At 49.9% G+C, this 20,235-nt stretch overlaps 1 long non-coding RNA gene across 5 annotated transcripts in view; it reads right to left on the reverse strand.

Moving 5' to 3' along the window:
* LOC120374127 overlaps window positions 1-14,362 on the reverse strand; it is a 50,041-nt gene extending 35,679 nt beyond the window's left edge. For 3 of the 5 annotated variants that reach the window (XR_005585889.1, XR_005585892.1, XR_005585893.1), the window contains exons 1-5: window positions 14,216-14,362; window positions 8,180-8,290; window positions 7,294-7,629; window positions 426-2,512; window positions 181-277 (exon numbers count right to left, since the gene is read on the reverse strand). This is a non-coding gene — a long non-coding RNA (uncharacterized LOC120374127). The remainder of the gene's footprint in view (window positions 1-180; window positions 278-425; window positions 2,513-7,293; window positions 7,630-8,179; window positions 8,291-14,215) is intronic. The other 2 variants (XR_005585890.1, XR_005585891.1) reach the window with 2 other exon arrangements.
* Between the last annotated feature and the right edge of the window lie 5,873 nt (window positions 14,363-20,235).

Below are 20,235 nucleotides of genomic sequence, written 5' to 3' on the forward strand. Positions count from 1 at the left end.
ATTCTTCACTTCTCAGAAGGGACCAAGTTCATCTAGCACTGAATCAGCCATTTCATTCTCCAAGAAAGCAATAAGGGTCAGAACGCACCGAGAGGAAAGCTAAGCAAAGACAGCATCCCTCACAAAGGATAACATCAAACCCCCAAACCTTCTAAGCCTTACAATTCTCTAGTCACAAACCTTTTGGGTCCGCCCGCTAGGTTCCTATTGGAACTTGCAACAGCCTTGTCACAGAGGTTGGCCTTACGCTTGGAGTTACCGCTGAGTTTGACATGCCCTGTAGGTAAAAAATATGCAAAACTGAATATGAAAAAATCGCAGTAACTAAATCTTTCAAAGGACAGGGCATAACCAATAAGCAAAGCAATAATTACACTAAGTGACATGGACAGTGCTCAGAATGCAGGTACTTAATTATTACTGACCTGCATTACCTTCCATTTCTGTACCTGACCATAAGACCCCTGGGACTGTGGATGAAGTCATGGCCTGATTCCATTCTCCAAGAACAGCTCACCTGAACAAATCTGCAAAAACTACAAGTGTCTTCTTTAAGCATTCAAGTGGCAAAGAAACAAAGCCCAGCCTTGCTGGAATACAGATTACCAGCTGCCCTTCATGCTTTGGGGTTATTTAAAATAAAACAGAAAGGTACAGATGGGTGTTTTCTCATAAATAAATGTATTTGTGGACCTGAAAGGCAGGTAATATCTGCTTTCTGCACTAAACGGTTACCAAATTAACCCCTGGGACACTGGTGTTACCCAGATAGCCAGTCCCATTGTTAGGCATCCAAATTATAGGAGTCAGAGGTGGAAAAGATCTACCAGTTCTGAGTTACATCTAGTCCACCCCCACAGGCTCAGACATTGTTAGTGTGGTAACCGCTCCTGGACAGAAGAATAGTGCAGGTCTGTGGGGTTGCATTCGGGCACAGCACTTCTGAAGGGGGCTTGGGGATTCTGACAGAGCTTTGCTGTTGCTTAGGACCCGAGGGTTGTGGTGACAGGAAATTGGGGGATTCCCACAAAAATGGACTTTTAATAATATATAGCTGGACTCAGGACTTTTTGCATACTGCAGCTGCAAATGCCTCAGTCCAGAAATCAAAAGCGCTATGGAGAGTCACAGGGAGTCTGCAGTCATAAGGTTTTGTTTGGCTGCTTTGATCTAGAAACTTGGTTCAAACTCATTTCCCTGTGTGTAAAGCCAAGGGACTTGCATTGCTGTGTGGGGAGGGGTTTAATCACAGAGAACACAGCTACTTCAGCTCATTCCACCCAAAAAAGAACACAGGATTGACACCTCGGACGCGTCGTGTTGTCAGGCAACATCATCAGTCCAGGATTTTTAACTCATTATTCAACTGTGACCTGCTGCAGGAATCAGTGAGTGACACTTGCCCAGGATTTCCGTGGCATGCTCCCCCTTGTCAGCTGCCAGGCCTCAGCGTGCAAAACACATAGGAGCTGGAGCGAATGATCCTGGCTGGGAGAAAAGCAGCTGAAGTGTCTATAATGAAAATGCAGTGTTTAAAACACGCTTTGAAATGGTTTCCATTTCTTTCCAGCCTACACTAAACATTGGTATTTTTAACACCAGCCCTTTGATTTTATTTTTAAATTGATTGTAAAACTAAGAATAATGGTAATGTCATGACACCTCGCCCAGCTGGGCAGCAGGGGCAGAGAGTGCTTGTTTAGCTAACCAATGGGAACGAGAATGTGCTGCCAGGATGGCAGGGTGTTTCAGGCAGGTAGCTCACCTCTGAAATACAGGCTGGGGCTCTGGAAAGGGTCTAGGGCTTCCTTCAGTTAGACACGGTTCGCTATTCGCTATATAGAGCAGAACAGACTCGCACTTGGATTGTGTGCTGCTGCACAGGCCGTTATGCCAACATGACAGAACTGCCAGGCCGCAAGCTGCAACTGCACTTTGATCTCTTCACTCCCCAAAACGCTGGGCCTTGCGACACAGTAGGAAAGAGCAGCTCTTCCCTTCCCTCTGACCTCACTTCCACAGTCAAGAGCTTTCCAGGTTAGTAGCCAGAAACTCATATACATGATCTTCGGTGCTAGGTCAGTTCTGAGCTGAGCCAGCATCAGGTTTCTTCTGAGCAAGTGGGTACTGCACTGGCTGAACACCCAAACGCCATGCCTGCTGCTGTCCTCCAGGAGGGTTTGGTCCATAACTATGCAGACTGCAAGGTCTGTGGGGCAGCAACCATGTGTTTCACACAGGGCCAAGCATGATCACTGCTTAACAAAGACACGGTAGCTGTGGTGCAGGCTTAAGAGCTGGGCCAGGAGAACTGGATGCCTCCTCCTCTTACTCTGTTCGCTTCCCGGGCGGATGTGTTGCAGTTTCATTAGTGTGCTGTACTCTCTCCCTCATGTGAGCTTTGTTTTACTCAATTCACCATTTGAGAGGGGGAGAGGCCAGGCGCTGTAGAAACCCTGGGCTCAGACACTCCCAGTGAATGGGCTATTCCTGACAATGGCCATTCCAGGAGCTGTAAGGAAAGATGGAAAGCAGAGACTCACATACTTGGTTCTTGTGATACTGTCACAACCCGACGAAGTGGGTGTTCACCCACGAAAGCTCATGCTCCCTAACGTCTGTTAGTCTATAAGGTGCCACAAGACTCTTTGCTGCTGTCATAACCTGTAGTTCACATTCTGATAGAATCCTCTCTTGCTACCCAAATCACCAGGCTGGGAAATCTAGTCAGTGCTGGGCAGACAACAGCCAGGGCATGCAACTCACCCAGCTGACCCACAATTAGTGAGGACAAAACAAGCACTTGGATTGAGGCACCTTCTCTTCTGTTTGCCCCACTCTTCCCCGTCTTGTGGCTTTGTGGCTAAGCCCAGTCTGAATAGGGATGAACACTGTAACTTCATGGCTGGAAAGCCTGGAAGGGCAGGAGAGAATCCCCACTTTCTGCAGTGAGCAGGGGTGGCTCCAGACCCCAGCACGCCAAGCGCGTGCTTGGGGCAGCATGCTGCGGGGGGTGCTCTGCCGGTCGCCGGGAGAGTGGCAGGCAGCTCCGGTGGACCTCCCGCAGCCGTGCATGCGGAGGGTCTGCTGGTCCCGCGGCTTCAGTGGAGCATCCGCAGGCACGCCTGCTGGAGGTCCACCGGAGCCGCGGGACCGGCGACCAGCAGAGCACCCCCCGCGGCATGCCGCCGTGTGTGGGGCGGCGAAATGGCTAGAGCCGCCCCTGGCAGTGAGGTGCCAGAGCTGCTTGGCACGTGGAAGCTCATGGAAGGTATACTAACTGTCATTATCCTTCTTGGAAAACTCATTAAAATAATGGCCTAATCATTGTGATTCCCACTTGTATTACTTAACAACATTAATCCTGATCGGCCATCCACAGTAATGCCAAATGAGCTAAAGTTCTTCTATAGGATTTCCCCTGCAAGTTAGCATTACGGGCTTGTTGTAAGTGTATGTCCATCCTTGCTTCCAATGTTGAGGAGGAAAGCCGTTCCCCAAACCAGGGGATTAACTGAAATAACTCCTTTGTCTGGGTCTCCCAGCTGACTAGTCTCTCAGTGAGAAAGCATCTTATATTTTTTTAAATTGTAAGCTCCTAGGGACAGGGACTCTATTTAGTCTTGCACACAACAGAAACGGCTACAAGCATGCTTGAGGGCTCTTTTGTTCAGAATATCACCAGGCTCAATCATCACTGGGATTTGCAGTCTGTTACCATTCATTTTTTAAGTTCTCACCCATTTTGCCTCTACGAGTTATACCCATGTGGTGTATGGCTGCAGAGAGGCATGCACCTATGCCATGCCAAGAGTCCTAGACCACTGTGATATCAGAAGTATCTCACCAACCACCACCCTTGCTCTGCAGCTAATCTGAATGCAACAATTTCATTGGTGTCTGAGGCAGACTGCACAGATGGTGGATAACTTGGTCCAAATGCCTTCAGCTACTAGTTAATAATGTGTTCACAGACCTGAAGACACAAAACTTGTCTGATGAACTGGGTAGATTCCTAAACAGAGGGGAGATAGAGATAAGTGCAAAGAGAAGAGAAGTATAAGAGCTATGGGAAAGATGCAAGACTTGGCTAATATGTTACTGGTTAATTAGCTTCTACAAGAGCCAAATTCTTCATTCTGTGGCTCTGAGCAGCTTTGCCTCCTGGCTGCTGATGTCCCTTCTCGCCGAAGATGGAGGCTGTTTGTTTATTGTAGGATTCTTCACAGTCCGAGGACAAGAGAGCAAAAGATAAATATTGGATCAAGAAAAAGAAGCCCACTTTATTAGTAGCCTTCTACTGCTGATCAGCTACTGCAGTGTGTCCCCACGTACAGCTGACCTGCCATTATCTGCATTGCATCCGTCCAATTCTGAAGAGCAGCTCTTTGGGCAGGGAGACTCCATGAGCAGCAATGGATCCAAGAGGACACACTGCAAAAGCTGGATCTTCGTCCCCCATGACAGCTGCACTGCCAGCTCTTGCCATCCCCCCGCCTATCAACATCTCTTCCATCCTATGGAGCATGGGCTTTCCCAGGCCCTGGGGCAGGGGAGTGACTGGGACCCTGTGCCTGGAGTGCTGATAATAGCGCTGACCCATGCGCAGAACAAAGGACATATGGAGACTGGATTTCTTCCCACTTATACCAGGCTCTCTGTCCAACTGGGATATCGCTGCAATCGCCCCACCTGCCAGGCAAGAGGCTGCTTGCTGGGACAAGATGCACGAGGGCGTCTGGACAGACCTCATTGAAACACACAGTAAAACCGCACACAAGCCTTGAAAATGAGTGACATGGAAAATACTCCTGGAGCCAGACCTTCATCTCCAGGATACAGGCAGGGCAATGGAAGCCACTGAACACGGTCTGCAGGCAAATGATAGGAACAGCAAAGAGACTCACCCCACCACTTGTACCTCAACTAGGGGTGAACTGCAGAGCCCCAAGCAACTATTAGTAAATACACAAAACAACACTGGTGCAAAGAATAAACATCAAAGACCACAGGATTCCTCCCACAGCATTTGCTCCCATGCAGTATTTTCTGTCCCTGTTTTTCTGGCGGAATGTGTAGTTTACTATGCCCCTGTCTGTTGTAAACAGACAGAACGTGCATGCAGCCTGGTTAATGTTGCTGTTGGAACCTTAACTTTTACATTTCCTGACTTTGTATTTTAACTGTGTAGCCATAACGTTCTACTGATGCAGTCTGCCGTGTATTCGTAACATAGAACAGAGAAACCAACCGTTTTAAGAGAAAGTCCACCTGGAGCAGGCTGTTTGGGAAATGGTGACAAGCAGTTAAGTAAATGGAAGCTGATATGCGATGTTTCTGTTTTATTAGAAACCATCATATGAGTGCTGCTGATAAACACACTTCTTGTAAAACGGCTCTTTGTAGCGTGCGCAGGTGTGAGCCATAGGCATAACTGGCACTGAAAGGGAAGGAATAAACAGCAAACATAGAAGATCATAAAATATGGTGGAAAATACATTCCAGGAAGCTCAACTTTACTAAAAAGTGGGGTTTCCTGTAAGTTTCCTTCTGTTTTCCCATCATGCTGGAGAGAGGAGTAGGACAGACAGCACATATTGTATTGTGGAATCAGCACTTTTCTGCCTGTCAGATACAGCCTGTGGCAAGGTAGCAAACTGCTGGTGAAGGGGATATTTTCCTGTAGTAGCAGGAATGGTGGATAACTCTGTTTGCCCAACCCAGGCATCTTATCACAGAGCCAAGAGTTTTACTACCGATTCCTTCAATGCTCTTTTACATTTCACTAGCTCTGCCTTAGACATGCTTGGAATGTAAAGTACTATTCTCTGTACGGTAACATCAGCTAACCCATGCTGCCCTCTTCAGGAGCTTATATTCCTTACTAGTGTACAGCCTTGTCTCTTTTTTGGAAAATACCCTCAGCAGATGCCTTAAACTAGAACCTCAGGGACCTGGGCCTGGCAGTGCAAAGATACTCTTTCCTGCTAAAAGGCTGTGAGACAGAGCAGAGAGTTTCCACCTGAACAATTCCATAGCAACAAATCCTTCTAAAGCCACATCCCTGACACCACTCTAATCCACAAAGCCCAGCAGCACAAGCAAGATCTGAGGAGCTACACAAGGCACAGAGAGAAGGATGTTGGTTCCTTCCAGGAGCCATGTAGCAGATGGGGTAGAACAGCTTTTTGCTGAATATGATTCATGTACGGTGACTTGCCCCTGTGGCACAAGACACAGAATGTGCACTCCAAAGGGAAGTGGAGAATCCCCAAAACTCTGATGTTTGTGCTTGATGTAGGGGCCACAAGGTGAAATGAATCAGCACCAACTCTCTGGCCAGTACAGCGTTCTAGGAGAGGCAGGAAGAGGTGAAAGGTGGCACCCTGAGCATGTACTAAGCCAGTGGTTCATGGTGTGTGGTGAGGATATAAGTGAGAGCCTGGGGACAGCGGGCACCTGCTACAGACCCATGTGGCCGAAGAACAGCAAGGACAATATGCTCCTGGGCTTCCCTGTGAGATAGCAGACGTGGGAATTGTGGCTCCCCAGATATCAGCAGAATAACAAATAAAGCCAACATCTAGCTAGCCCAGCATCTGGCCTGTGCGCCTCACAGTGCTCCAGCCCACCAAAGGGGTTCTTAGGGGGACAACTTTAGGGTCCAGGAAGTAGAGGATCCAGCTACAGGGGAACCCATCATGGATCCACTTCATGCTGATGGGAGGGCACTGTTGAGAATGACCAGGAGCTCAGGGCCAGTGGCTACAAGGTGGGTGGACTCCACACAGCAAAGGACGTTGAAAGCAGCAGCACAAGATGTGAGATGTTGGATTTCAGTCTAGTAAACACGTGCAATGGCAGGAATATTAAAATCCACAAGAAGGCTGAAGAGTCCTAGAGGGAATCAACAGATTCCCATGAAAGAAGAACAGTGGAGGTTCCTCTCCTCAAAGGACTGCAGGGCACAAAGCAGTACCCAGAGCGGACATGGAGGAGAAGCCAGGACCTATACAAGATCGCTTATAGGGGGAAGGTAACCGCAGAAAAAAGAATGAACTAATGCTGCCAAAGGGAAGGAACAAGAGGAGCTTGTACCAGCATCTCGGGGGAGAAGGGAAGACCAGTGAGAAAGTCGCTGATAAAATTTGACTGATCAGTTCATTAATCATCTTAAAATTACAGTATATCCCATACATGATTGCAGGGAGCAAAGCCCAGTAGGGAGAGATGGGCTTGCGGGCTGGACACAGAGGGATTACTCCAGCAATGGGACACCTGGGAGTGACCTACCTGTCCGTTTCTCAGCCAGGGGCTTGTTGTTTATCCCCACGGGACGGGTCAGGCAGAGGGGAAGTGGCAGAGCCGTATGTCAGCCCCAGAGCACCTGGTACAAGTTGTCCCCTGCAAGCTCCCATTCACAAGCCGCTTCTTCAGGCTTGACAGGCAGCACAAATGTATATGAGCCTGATGACACTTACTCCACTTCCTCCTTTGTCCCTGGCGCACCTTTGAATCTGGTCCTTATTTATCACCAGCCTCTTCTCCGATTTCAGTCCATGGAGCCCGATGGCCAGGGTTCCTTAGATTCCCTTCCAATAGTGTTGTTCAGGCCGAGTGCCTTTGTCCCTAGCATAGAAGGTGAGATTCAGTTCCCTAGGAATTTAGTTATTTTCCAATATCTAATTTGCCTTTTATTTATTTAGGGAGCTATTTCAGCAGGACCCTCACGGCTGAGACACCACACTTGTTCGTGTTGAAAGTCCTGAAGGCGGCTGGGGGCTGGGAACTTCTGATAGAGACATTACAGACTAAAATAGTAATTACAACAGTGAATACTGCATTAAATGAAAGGGAAAACACTGCAGGCAGGCGGAAAAGGAAACATAAATTAGGAACAGTACAATTATCTCCCAGCATTTATAATAATCACCCTGAGTGATGGTGGTGGTCTCCTCCTTAGCAAGCACTACTCTCTGACACTCTGTGACACCACCACATTCCAGAGTGAGAGAGTGTGTGTGTGTGTGTGTGTGTGTGTGTGTGTGTGTGTGTGTGTGTGTGTGTGTGTGTGTGTGACTGGACCATGCTAAACTATTCCAACAGACTCCACTGTCTGGCAGAAGGGTGCACTTTGCTATGGGTGGAACATGGAGTTATAACATCCCCAGCAGCAGACCTGGCATTTAATCAGCATACAGATGCAGGGCCATTTCTTCAGTGTAGTTCCACTGACTTCAATGGAATTTGGATGATTTACGCCCGTTGAGGATCTGGCCTCAGGTCCTCTCTACGGGATGAAAATAATAATGTTATTTGTAAGGTGCCTCACACTCCTGCCACTCCAGGGTGGAAACAGTGACAGTGCAATCATAACAACAAGCACGGAGGAGAAAAACATCAGACTAGCAGACACACATTCACGCCTTGTCCTAAACAAAATCTTTCCCTTTCGTGATGACCAGAAAGAGTCTTTCAAGCAGCTTAGAGATCCAGAGCAGCAGCTAGAGATCCAGCCACCTTCCAGAGATCTGCTCTGCCCAGACCAGGAGCTCCAGCTGCAGACTGACCAGCGCCCATGGGCTGTGGAGCCGGTGCTCCTGCCAATCCCGGGCTCTGCCTGTGTGATCAGCTGGCATGGACTCCAGCTGAGTTCACATAGACACAGTTCACAATTCATTAACTATCTGGTTGCTGGATTAAAAGCACTGTGCAAATCATATCTCCACTACCCTCCATGCATCAATAACCTCCCCGCATGCCCCCCACACAGCAGAGAGGCAAGGTCTGCCCAGGTTAGTTCTCTGCACTGGGTTTGGGGGTTGTTTCTTTCTCCCTCGACACCCAGTAAAACTCTCCATTGCAAAGGGATCCCGACTCCACATAGACTTACTGCAGGGCCAGCCCCTGGCAAAGGATGGAGAGAGATGAACCTTCCTTCTCCCCAGGGAGCAGAGAACTCGGCCCCCGCACCCAGATGGAGCGTCCCAAGCTTCACAGCCTGTGACAGCTGGACAAGGTACCTGACACTCCATCACCTCGGTACTTGGAGCAACAAGGCAGATTATTGAATCAGCCCCTCTCCGCAGCCCAGAGCCAGCCGTGCGAGGGGGCTCAGCCCCCCCATCCCCAACCCACAGCCAGCCGTGCGAGGGGGCTCAGCCCCCCCATCCCCAACCCACAGCCAGCCGTGCGAGGGGGCTCAGCCCCCCATCCCCAACCCACAGCCCGCCGTGCGAGGGGGCTCAGCGCCCCCATCCCCAACCCACAGCCAGCTGTGCGAGGGGGCTCAGCGCCCATCCCCAGCACAGCCAGCCGTGCGAGGGGGCTCAGCGCCCCCATCCCCAACCCACAGCCAGCCGTGCGAGGGGGCTCAGCGCCCCCATCCCCAACCCACAGCCAGCCGTGCGAGGGGGCTCAGCGCCCCCATCCCCAACCCACAGCCAGCCGTGCGAGGGGGCTCAGCGCCCCCCCCCGTGCACAGCCAGCCGTGCGAGGGGGCTCAGCGCCCCCCCCGTGCACAGCCAGCCGTGCGAGGGGGCTCAGCGCCCCCCCCGTGCACAGCCAGCCGTGCGAGGGGGCTCAGCGCCCCCCCCCGTGCACAGCCAGCCGTGCGAGGGGGCTCAGCGCCCCCCCCATGCACAGCCAGCCGTGCGAGGGGGCTCAGCGCCCCCCCCCCGTGCACAGCCAGCCGTGCGAGGGGGCTCAGCTATCTGTCATTGCATTTGCCTCAGAGGGCAGTGCCAGTTCCATTCATCAGTGGGCACAAGTGGCACCAGGCCCTTTCTGAGCTGCAGAGATGTGTCTGCTGAATGATCCCTTCGCACTTCTCTTCTCCATAGCACGTGAATTTGCTTTATTCTAGCCCCACCAGTGCGCTGCCGCTCCCTGTTCCGGGGGGAGCTGGTTGTGCTTTGAGCTGTGGCCAAGAGAGCGGTGAGAGCAAAGCTGAGTCAGCCCAGCCCTATCTGCCCTGCTGGGAGTCATGTCCTCCTGCAAGCTCCGTGCAGTTAGTGTGGAGGGAGTGGGGCATCTCTCACAGCAGCCCATGCGGCTGTAAAGGAGCAGGGAGGGGGGAAGCTTCCCCAGGGGGCTGCTGCTCCACAAGGGGACTGAGCATTTCCACAGACGTGTCACCTAGTAACAGAGTCAGAGGAAAGCTGTCTGGAAATTGTCCCCTCCAGGCATTGCACTAACTGACCCATCTGTGTGAGCATTCCCGCTGGGTGAGGAGAATCCCTGGTACAGCAGAGCTGCACCTGGCCCGTGCCACGTCCTCTTCTCCCCTCTTGCCTAGGGGCCACTCCCAGGAGAAAGTGGCCATAAGTGATTTAAAGGCACATTTATCTCTACCCCCTTGGTAGTGCCAATCTATCTTAGGAGTCTGTGGGGCCCCATTCCATATAGTCCTGAGCACCTGGTGACTCCCTGTCTCTGCCCTGGGTACCACTGACGGGCAGGCAAGCCTACCAGCCAGGCAGGCAGTACAGCCAAGGAACACACTTTGAATCCAGCGTGAGGCCTTCTTAGTCTGAGCCTTGCTCCCCCGTTACAAGCAGAGACGCTGCGATTTCAGTGCTGCAGCTGACAGCAGAGTCCAGGCTACCCCAAACTTGGTGGTGCTCCCTGGGTGGCCCCAAAGAAGTCAGGCATCCCTTATTAAACATCGACACTTAGCAGCCGTTGAATAAGATCTTTCCCACTCTAGGACCAGGCCACACCGCAGCTGCTAATTATCCTTTCCTGTTCGTTTCCATGGTCTCACTCTCTGATCATTTTATGGAAAGGAAATTATGAAATAATTGAAGGTTGGAATCAGCAGATCCCCCCACAGCAGGGAATTTCCATTATTTACCCATAAAAATATTTCAAGGGTTATTAGCATGTAAACTGTGATTAATTAAATTCACAGAAATTGTTTCTGAGGCATATAAATGAGGAGATTCCAGCTGAGTGAAAGCTGGGAGCCAGTTCCTCCCTCCCAGCAGCACAGCCACGCAGGGGGAAGGAACTGAACTGGCTTCCTCTTCATTGCACTTCTCGGAGTCTCCTACACGGCCCAAGGGCCACAAAACAACCAAAAAGCAGGAGCGGCAGGGGGGCTCCTCTGAGGATAAAGACAAATGAGCTGCTTTGCAGGACAGAGCAGCTCCTTCAGAACCAGTGAAAACCGTTGCTCAGCAAAAGCGTCTGCTGTTGAAGGGCAGGGCATGGGGGGGGGCTCAGACCAGCGCCCCCATCACAAAAACAGTTGCAACTGTTGGCAGTCTCGGCAGAGAGGAAGGAGACTGACTGGGCCAGACTGGCCCTCACCCCCTTCCTACATCTGCAGCAGATGTCACAATGTACAGCCAGGAAAGCTCCTGCCTTAGACCTTCACATCCAATGCAGGGAGTATGGATCTTGCTGCAAAGAGCAGAATACGTAGCACAGCCTTTGGGCTTGGAGCTGCTCTGCACACCCAGGGCCTCCCTAAGAGGGTGCGGGACCCGGGGAAGAAGTGATGGATTGGTCTCGTCTGGAACCGACAGCACCAGCCAATCGCACTGGGCCCCCCAAAGCACAGGGCCCAGAGCGGAGGGGCCCAGAGCAGAAGTGATGAATTCATCTCTTCCGGAACTGACTGGTGGTGGTGTTGGTCTTGGTCTCGCTTTGAGCAGGGGGTTGGACTAAATGACCTCCTAAGGTCCCTTCCAACCCTCTTCTTCTATGATTCTATGACTGCACCCGCCAATCGCACTGGCCTGCAGGGGCCCCCAAAGCGCACGACCCGGAGCTGTCACCCCGATTCGCCCTACCCAAGGGATGGCTCTGTGCACACCCACAGTTTCCACTTAGAGGCAGGTGAAACAATAATAAAAACTGAGCCAAAAAAGTAACTAGGTCTTGGTCATTTCTATCCATAAAATGTACAAAAGCCGGAATGTGTCAGATGGGCTCAAAGATCTGATCATGGTATGTTAGTGGCTGGAGGGCTGAGAAGGGGGTCTAAACCCCAACACCAGGATTGCTAAAGGCTCTCCTCTTAACGGAGGTGTAAGCCTCCCACTGTCCAGGAGCAGAGTCTCGAGTTCCACCCCGACACCACAGATATTTAGCTGGTGATCACAATGTCTGCATGGACAGCTCACGGACTGGTTACCAGTGACTTAGCACATCAGCCGTGTACAAGTCACTAACACACCCTAAAATGGGGGGTCGTCAAAAACAGCTTTAAATTAGGGAGGAGACATGCCACTGAAAGGTCAGTGTCCGTGTTCCAGCCCCTGAGTGACAGAGAGCATGATCTGTGGGTCAGAAGTCTCCACAGAGCTCGGCAGCCACTTGTCAGACATCTTGATTAATTTCTTATGCTGAAGAAGATGGAAGAGGGTAGGATTCATCAGTTTAAATCCTGGATGATGACAGATCAGGCAGCACATTTAACAACTGAAATATACTTTGCAGACAGTAATGGGTACTGTTAAAGAGTTACCTGGTATTTGGATTACCAACGGCATAGTCTATCAATTTTTATTTTTGTATTAAAGTTGTTTTTCCATCTGTTGAAAATGCCTTTTTGTGCTTTCATCGGGCATTACACTTTATGTCTCATTTGCTGCACCCAGAGGAATTTCACGCTGCTACATTAATAAATACCCTGGGATGGTGGCTGAGCTTTTTACTTTCCAGAACACTGTTCCATTTCCATCTCTAGCCTGGCAGTTTTTTGTTGTTTTGCTTTTATAAACAGATATGGGTGCAGGCACTGACTGGTAGCTTAGCTCTCATCCCAACATGCCTGGAGGAGCAGGCCTTACCCAGGTTGCTCTGAACTGCTTTTATTAAAGATACTCCCTCTCCCATTTCCCACCTATGCAGGTAGCCAGCAATACAGCTCCTGAAGCTAGGACCAGAAAACCGCACAGCGGTGGGGTGCAAGTCCTGCTCATCTCTGAGCTGGAGCTCAAAATCATGTGAACAGCTAATGACAGTGACTCTACCACTGGGAGATTGAGGATTTCCCGCCTTCTCACAAGAAGTGATGCTGAGGCAACTCCCCAGGGGAGACATGGCCCTGGGGTACTATGGTTACCCCAGAGACTAGTCAGGAGGTGTTAGCAGAAGGATAAGCTGTAAATCACAAGTCATGTTACCATTGCCCATCTCACTTTGTGCCACAGCCACCGTCCCGCACCCATCTCCTGCTGGACTTTGATCTGAAATGAGGCATGTTTCATGTAATGTGTTTATGCCTGTGATTTTCTGTGTACTGCACCTTTAAACCTCACAGGACTGCTGTCTGCAAAGGCGGGGGGCATTCTGTGCTCAGTTCACAGCAGACACACAAAGGAGGTTCGTGCACACACACACACACACACACACACACTGCTTTCTCTCTCCCCATCTCAGGCAGATGTTACTGTTCTTTCAATATAAAGGGAAGGTTATTCTGACTGAAAGTCCATGGATACATACTGAAAAATGACATTATTAATACCAAATTGGGACTGAGACTAGTAGAAGGGTCACCCTAATGATCATCCCAATCTCAGCACCATGACTACTGCCCACCACAGCCAACATGAGCGCTATCGCTAACCCCATTGCAATGCGCATCTCCCATCCCGCCTCTAAAACCATGGCAACCAAATGCATCATCACCACCTGTCCTTTTGGTCTCCTGACTCTGCTAAAGTTCTCTCTGCCTCCTGCCACCCCCCGCCCCCCCCCCGGGTGCTTTCTCAGATGTCATCAGCATTAGACTCCTCTTGCCGGGCTCAGGATCTGCCATCAGATCTTTCTTTCCATAACAAAATACAAACCAAGCAAGCACCACCCAAAACTAACAACCCGACTGTTGCAGTGTCAATACACTCTGCCTGTTGCGGGGTTGATACACCCCATCGTGGGGTGTCAGGCTGTCAAGGAGAAAAGGGGGTGGGGGAGAGCAAAAGCTCACCCCCTTTCAATGACTGCAGCCCCTTGCATTCAGGGCAGCGAGGCCAAGTGGCCCATGTCCTTCTTGGTCTCAGGCAGTAGCGCCTAACATTCACAGCCCCAGGCAGTGGTGCCTAATATCTCAGGAGGTTGCCACACCCAGCAGTAGGCACAGTAGGGGACCTGTCCCACTCTACTTCACCAGGTCCAGACCCAGGGCCCTGTGGAAACAGTAGCCCTGGTTTCTGGTTCAGGTTCCAACCTCCTCAAACACATTCCCTGGGCCACTTCCTACCAGTGGTTCCAGCTCCGGCAGTTCCTCTGGGGGCGGTGGCCATCTGTCTCTGTGGTCAACTAGGGGCCCTCAGTGGGCTTGGTGTGTTCGGCCTCCGCTGTCTGGAGCTCTAGCAGCTCCCTGGCAGGAGCCTGCAGCATGCCTCCGCTCTCCTCCACAGTCAGCCCAGACTGAGCTGAGCTGCTTCCTTTTATACCCTGGGTCCAGCTGGAGCATGCCCAGCAAGGGCAAGGGGGCGTGGCCTCCTGAGCCCACAGTGAGTGGTTAACCCTTGTTGGGCTAGTGCGGGGTTAATAGACTCCATCACATCACCACAAAACAATTTTCAGGGAAGGGTTTAGAACACTGCAGCATCTAAGCTTCCTTCCGGGTTTTCCTCAACTGCATTATTACTTCAGAAAGCTCTTAGGGGAACTGATGTTCTAGCACAATATATGGCTTGAACCTGGTGGCCAGTGCATCCTAGAGAAAGGAGGGGAGAGGGCCAGGTATCCCTGGCTATACAACGTGTTGGACTGTCTGTATAGAGCACTACACAAGCAAGTGAAGATAAAACATACCCCAGATTACTCCAGGTGTAATGCACCCCATTCCCAGCACAAAATGCATATTAACCCTGGGCCTTGGTTTAAAACCATTATCGAGAGATTTTCCAGAATATAGGAAGCTGCACAGCACCCTCTTGATTTTTGCATCAAAAAAAAAGTGGGGGGGGGGGCGGGGGGAGATCCTAAATCCTGGCTCTTTCTCTTTTCTTGCACTGACAATAGACTCATAGACTCACACATTTTAAGGTCAGAAGGGACCATTATGATCATCTAGTCTGACCTCCTGCACAACGCAGGCCACATAATCTCACCCACCCACTCCTGTAACAAACCCCTGACCTATGTCTGAGCTATTGAAGTCCTCAACTTGTGGTTTAAAGACTTCAAGATGCAGAGAATCCTCCATCAAGTGACCCATGCCCCACACTGCAGAGGAAGGCAAAAAAACCCCAGGGCCTCTGTCAATCTGCCCTGGAGGAAAATTTCTTTCCGACCCCAAATATGGTGATTGGCTAAACCCTGAGTATGTGGGCAAGACTCACCATGCATCTGACGAAGTGGGTATTCACCCACGAAAACTCATGCTCCAAAACTTCTGTTAGTCTATAAGGTGCCACAGGACTCTTTGCTGCTTTTACTCACCAGCCAGACACCCAGGAAAGAATTCTCTGTAGTAACTCAGATCCCACCCTATCTAAGATCCCATCACAGGCCATTGGGCATATTTACCACTAATAGTCAAAGATCAATTAATTGCCAAAATTAGGCTATCCCATTATACTATCCCCTCCATAAACTTATCAAGCTTAGTCTTGAACCCAGATATGTATTTTGCCTCCACTGCTCCCCTTGGAAGGCTGTTCCAGAACTTCACTCCTCTGATGGTTAGAAACCTTCATCTAATTTCAAGTCTAAACTTCCTGATGGCCAGGCTTTTCCTCCAGAGCCCTGGCATGGGTGACCCAGACAGCAGTCACCAAGTAAACAGACGAGATTCCTTCCTGAAGTGGATGAGAGGCACAAACCATTAACTGCTCATTATCCCTCCATTGTTATTCTTTTCTATGCCCGGGATGGGGATTCCAGAGTTCTGAGCACTCCGCAACACCCCCCCACACACACTCCTGACTCTGACGCCATGTCTGCACTATCACTTATGTCCACAAAACTTGTAGCTAAGGGGTGTGGAAGAAACACCCTCATGAGTGACATAAATTACACTGACCTAAGCGCTAGGGTGCACAGCACTGTGGGGGGGGAGGGGGAGAGCGTCTCCTGACAACACAGCTACCACCGCTTGTTGGGGGTGGATTAATTACGTTGATGCGGGAGCTCTCCCCCATGGGCTTAGAGCCGCTACACAGGAGCTTGCAGCAGCGTTGCAGCTGCATCGATAAGCTGCGCCATTGTAAGCTCTCCAGTGTGACCATAGCCTCAGAGGCAGTCCCTGGCCCTGTGTAGCCTGGTATATGATCCAACGGGGTCCCCAGGCTCTGGGGCCACAGTGCCCCAAGGAGAGTCAAGGACCAAAGCTCCATTTTCCTTATCAGGCCTGCAGGGAGTGGCAGTGGCTGAGAGGCGCTGATGAGCCTGCCATGGAGATGAGAATCCAGCTGTCATCTATAAAAGGAGGAGGAAAGGCACGTCCAGCCTGGGAGGAGCAAGCGGACCCAGCTGAGGAGCCGAGTGTGCTCTCCTGCTTGACACCCAAAGGACGAGGAAGTGGAGCTTCAGTCTTTCTGCTTTGGGCATTTACAGTTCACAACACCCAGTGACACACAGGGACCAACTGCTTGGGAGCAGAGGCACCCATGGGCTTGTCGCAGGATTGGGCCCTCAGAAAAATACTCTGGCTAGGTGCAGACACTGCACAAGAGAGAGGCTCAGGGAGGAGAGGGAGGCCATGTGGCACAGTCCGTCTGAGGGCACAGAAACTGGCCCGTCAGAAGCTGTAACATGGGGAGCGGGAGAGGAGAGGGAGGTTTGCAAGGGCAGCAGGGCTGGCTCCAGGGTTTTTGCCGCCCCAAGCAGCAAAAAGAAAAAAAAAAAAGCAAAAAAAAAAAAGCAGCGATCGCGCTCTGCAGCTCTACCGCCGCCGCTTCAGTCTTCAGCGGCAATTCGGTGGCTGGTCCTTCGCTCTGAGAGGGAGTGAGGGACCCACCACAGAATTGCCGCCGAAGACCAGGACGTGCTGCCCCTCACCATTGGCTGCCCCAAGCAGCTGCTTGCTGGGTTGGTACCTGGAGCCAGCCCTGTAGGGCAGACAGGGGGAGCAGGGTTATGTTCAGGGCGGGCTTGTGCTGGGCCTTCGTGGCGAGGATGAGGAGTATGAATTTGATGCGCATCTTCCCTTAACATCCTGCATGTTCTCTCAACCTCCAATATCATTATGATGACGCGCAACACCAGAGAATATAATTGCTGTAGTGATTACTTACAGCCATTACATTACGCTTTAAAATGCTCCTTTCAAATTGAACAATGTTTTTCCAAAGTCAACAGCTGGTTCACAGCTTGAAAGCAACAGTTAAGATAAATTAAATAAAAAGGGTAATAAAATCACAGTCTAAATTTAATTTCTGAAATGCACGCAGACTCCAGCAAAGCTTTTAAAACATCTTTAAAATACAGCCAGAGGAGCAAAAGTCAATCCACCCAATAATTATACAGTGTTCATTAATACGGGTGTGATGTTCAGACACAAATAACTACATATGCTTTTAAAAATACATGCATTAGAGCACAAAAACAAATCTGTGAAGCATTCACAGGCTGAGAAGCCCCAAGAGGATCTGATTCTACATTAAACAGAAACTTCCAGTGAGATTAGAGCTCTGGGGAGGAAAACACCCCCTGTGACCTGTTGATGGAAAGGGCACTTTCACCCCCCAACTGAGCTTGTGACTCAGGACATCCCCCAAGGATATCACAGCCCCTGCAGGCCCGATATATCTGGATTGCATGTCTGATCTGTGCAACTTTATGTAAATATCAGGTAATTTTTCATTGGACCGTCCTTCTGTTTTTCATTGGGTGAACATTATCTCTGCGGCTGACCCTGGCACTGCATGTGCTGTCTGCTTGGCTGACCATAAAGCAAACAAAATGAACATTCATTTGGCCGAGAATGAGGGGCTGGAACAATTGAAAAATATTCATCTCCAGATTTAGAGGAGCTATGCCCCAAGACTCTTTCATTCTTCTCTCCACAAAGCTCTCCACATCCCACACCTTTCTGATCAGGAATGCTGCCAAGCTCTCCCTTTGACTCCGTTCTTTATCCCTTCGATCACCTGTTGAATGTTTTAAAGCCTATTGTGTTTTGAAAGGAAAGTGGCCCAAGAATGAAAAGCAAATGTTCCCTCTTTGCTTCTTTCTAATCACTTTATTTTTGTATCTCACCGGAAGTGATATTTCTTACCAGTGCCTGTAGCCAGAAGGAACTCCCCACACCGATTTTCATACCGAATCGTTATAGTGGACTGGCTGCCTTGATGTCACAGTTTTACATTAATACAAGAGTGACAGACCCTCCAATGTCAAGGGGCAAAAATAACACAGCTATGGACGTCACTAACATGAATCTGAAGACACCCTATTGTAGTGTTCTAGCAAAAGGATATGGGACAGTGGCCAAGGCCTGGTCCAGACTTCCCTGCCCTCCCGCATTTGCCAGTTATGTGATCCCTAATTCTCCTAAAGTAAAAAGCACACTACACAACACAGCAACCCATATTCTCACAGGCACCAGGTACTCTGTGTGCACGCTTGCATTCGACGTCTATGTGCAGTATACTACTGTAGACTTGTTAAATGAAATCACAGTGAACCCTGAAGCAGCTGCACTGCAGTAGTGAGTGATTAGAAAGAGAGAGTTTGGATATAATTTTAAGATTTTAAAGCATGTGCAATATTATTAATACTAATGTTAAAATCTCCTGGCACATTTTGCAAGAGAAGGGCTATTAGCTAAGTGTCTAAGCTGCAACTTGGGTAATTACATCTACCTGTCAAAAATTTCCCCTGCAGTTTCTGGTGGTGAAGTTATTTTTCACTTCCTTCCTTAAAAGACTGTGTAGCAATGCTGAGCTCTGATAAATAGCTGCTGTGATCCACCCCACAGCCTACTGCTGTGTTTCAGTAGTTGGTGAAGTGATTTCTATCCAGATGGCCTGTATGGGCCTTTCAGAGACAAGGTGTAATATAATGGTAAGACGTTATTGTTCCCAGGATCTCCATCACATTTAGCACTGAATTTCCTGCCGCCTTTCTCCCCTGTGCTAAGACTGCCACACAATGCTGGATGTCTGTTGTGACACAGTGGGATATGTCTGTACCAAATTGTGAACTTCATTTTGTATTTAACCTCCATTTTGTGCTATGTACTGAATGCATGTATAACCTTGCCCAGTATTTTAGACAGCTACCAGATGCATGTATAACCTTACCCAAGGCAAATCTATGATGATGTATTTTAGACTGCTACCCTGCCCGGGAAAGGTCCATCACAGAGCAATATAGGGCAACTTTGATTGTCTCTCAAACACTGGCCCAATTTATAGCATGGCTTATAACTACTTATACCTACTGCTTCTCAGCTTGGGTACAAGGCAAATGGAGAGAGACTGTATTTAAGGGGCAGGGGTGGTTCTCCGCGCAGGGGGAGATCATCACTGCACGGAAACAGGAGTGAGAGAATGATTCCACCCAGCGTGGACACTGACAAACCTCAGACTCACACGATGGGTGAGATCAGTGGAGAAGACGGTGTCTCGACTTTTGTTTGCAGTGTTGTTATAGCCATGTTGGTCCCAGAATATTAGTGAGAGGAGGTGGGTGAGAGGTAATATCTTGTATTGGACTCAGGACTTTTGTCATTTTGCAAAGTTCTGTAACTCTGTAGAGCTTGTTAAGAGTAAAGTGACAGTGATTAGAAATGCCTTTGCTCAGTCTGAGTCCTTTGCTTTCCTGACATACTTGCCTGGAAGAGGTTAAACTAGAAATCAGAGTGGCCAGAGCTAGGTGGAACTATGAGGGAGTGTGTTTAAGCAACTGGGGGTTCGGCGGTCTGAGGCATTGGTTCCAGGATTAGGGAATGGGGGCGGTTGGACTGCACAGCCCCTCCACCCAAGGGAGAGCTCAAACAAGAGGTCAGTGCCTGGGATAAGTCACTTACAGAAGAAGGGCTAGGAACAGTAACTATACGTTGTCCAGACCCAGCTGGCTTGGAAGCACATGAGACCCTGCAGTTGGGTCCACTCACAACAGACAAGTGACAATCAAGAGGGGAAATGGGCCAGGTTGTGACGTCTCAGATCTGCCCTGTGCTCTGCATTCTCCCTTCCCCCTGAGTGAGCTGCAAACACATGGTCCCTGCTATTCATATTGCCTCAGAAATACATATAGCATTCCTGTCCCCCGATTCCTTAGATAATGACATTACAGCTTACCTATTTTCCCCTCTTAGTGTCC

Source organism: Mauremys reevesii, linkage group 10 (genome assembly GCF_016161935.1).
Source record: "Mauremys reevesii isolate NIE-2019 linkage group 10, ASM1616193v1, whole genome shotgun sequence".
Classification (NCBI taxonomy): Eukaryota; Metazoa; Chordata; order Testudines; family Geoemydidae; genus Mauremys; species Mauremys reevesii.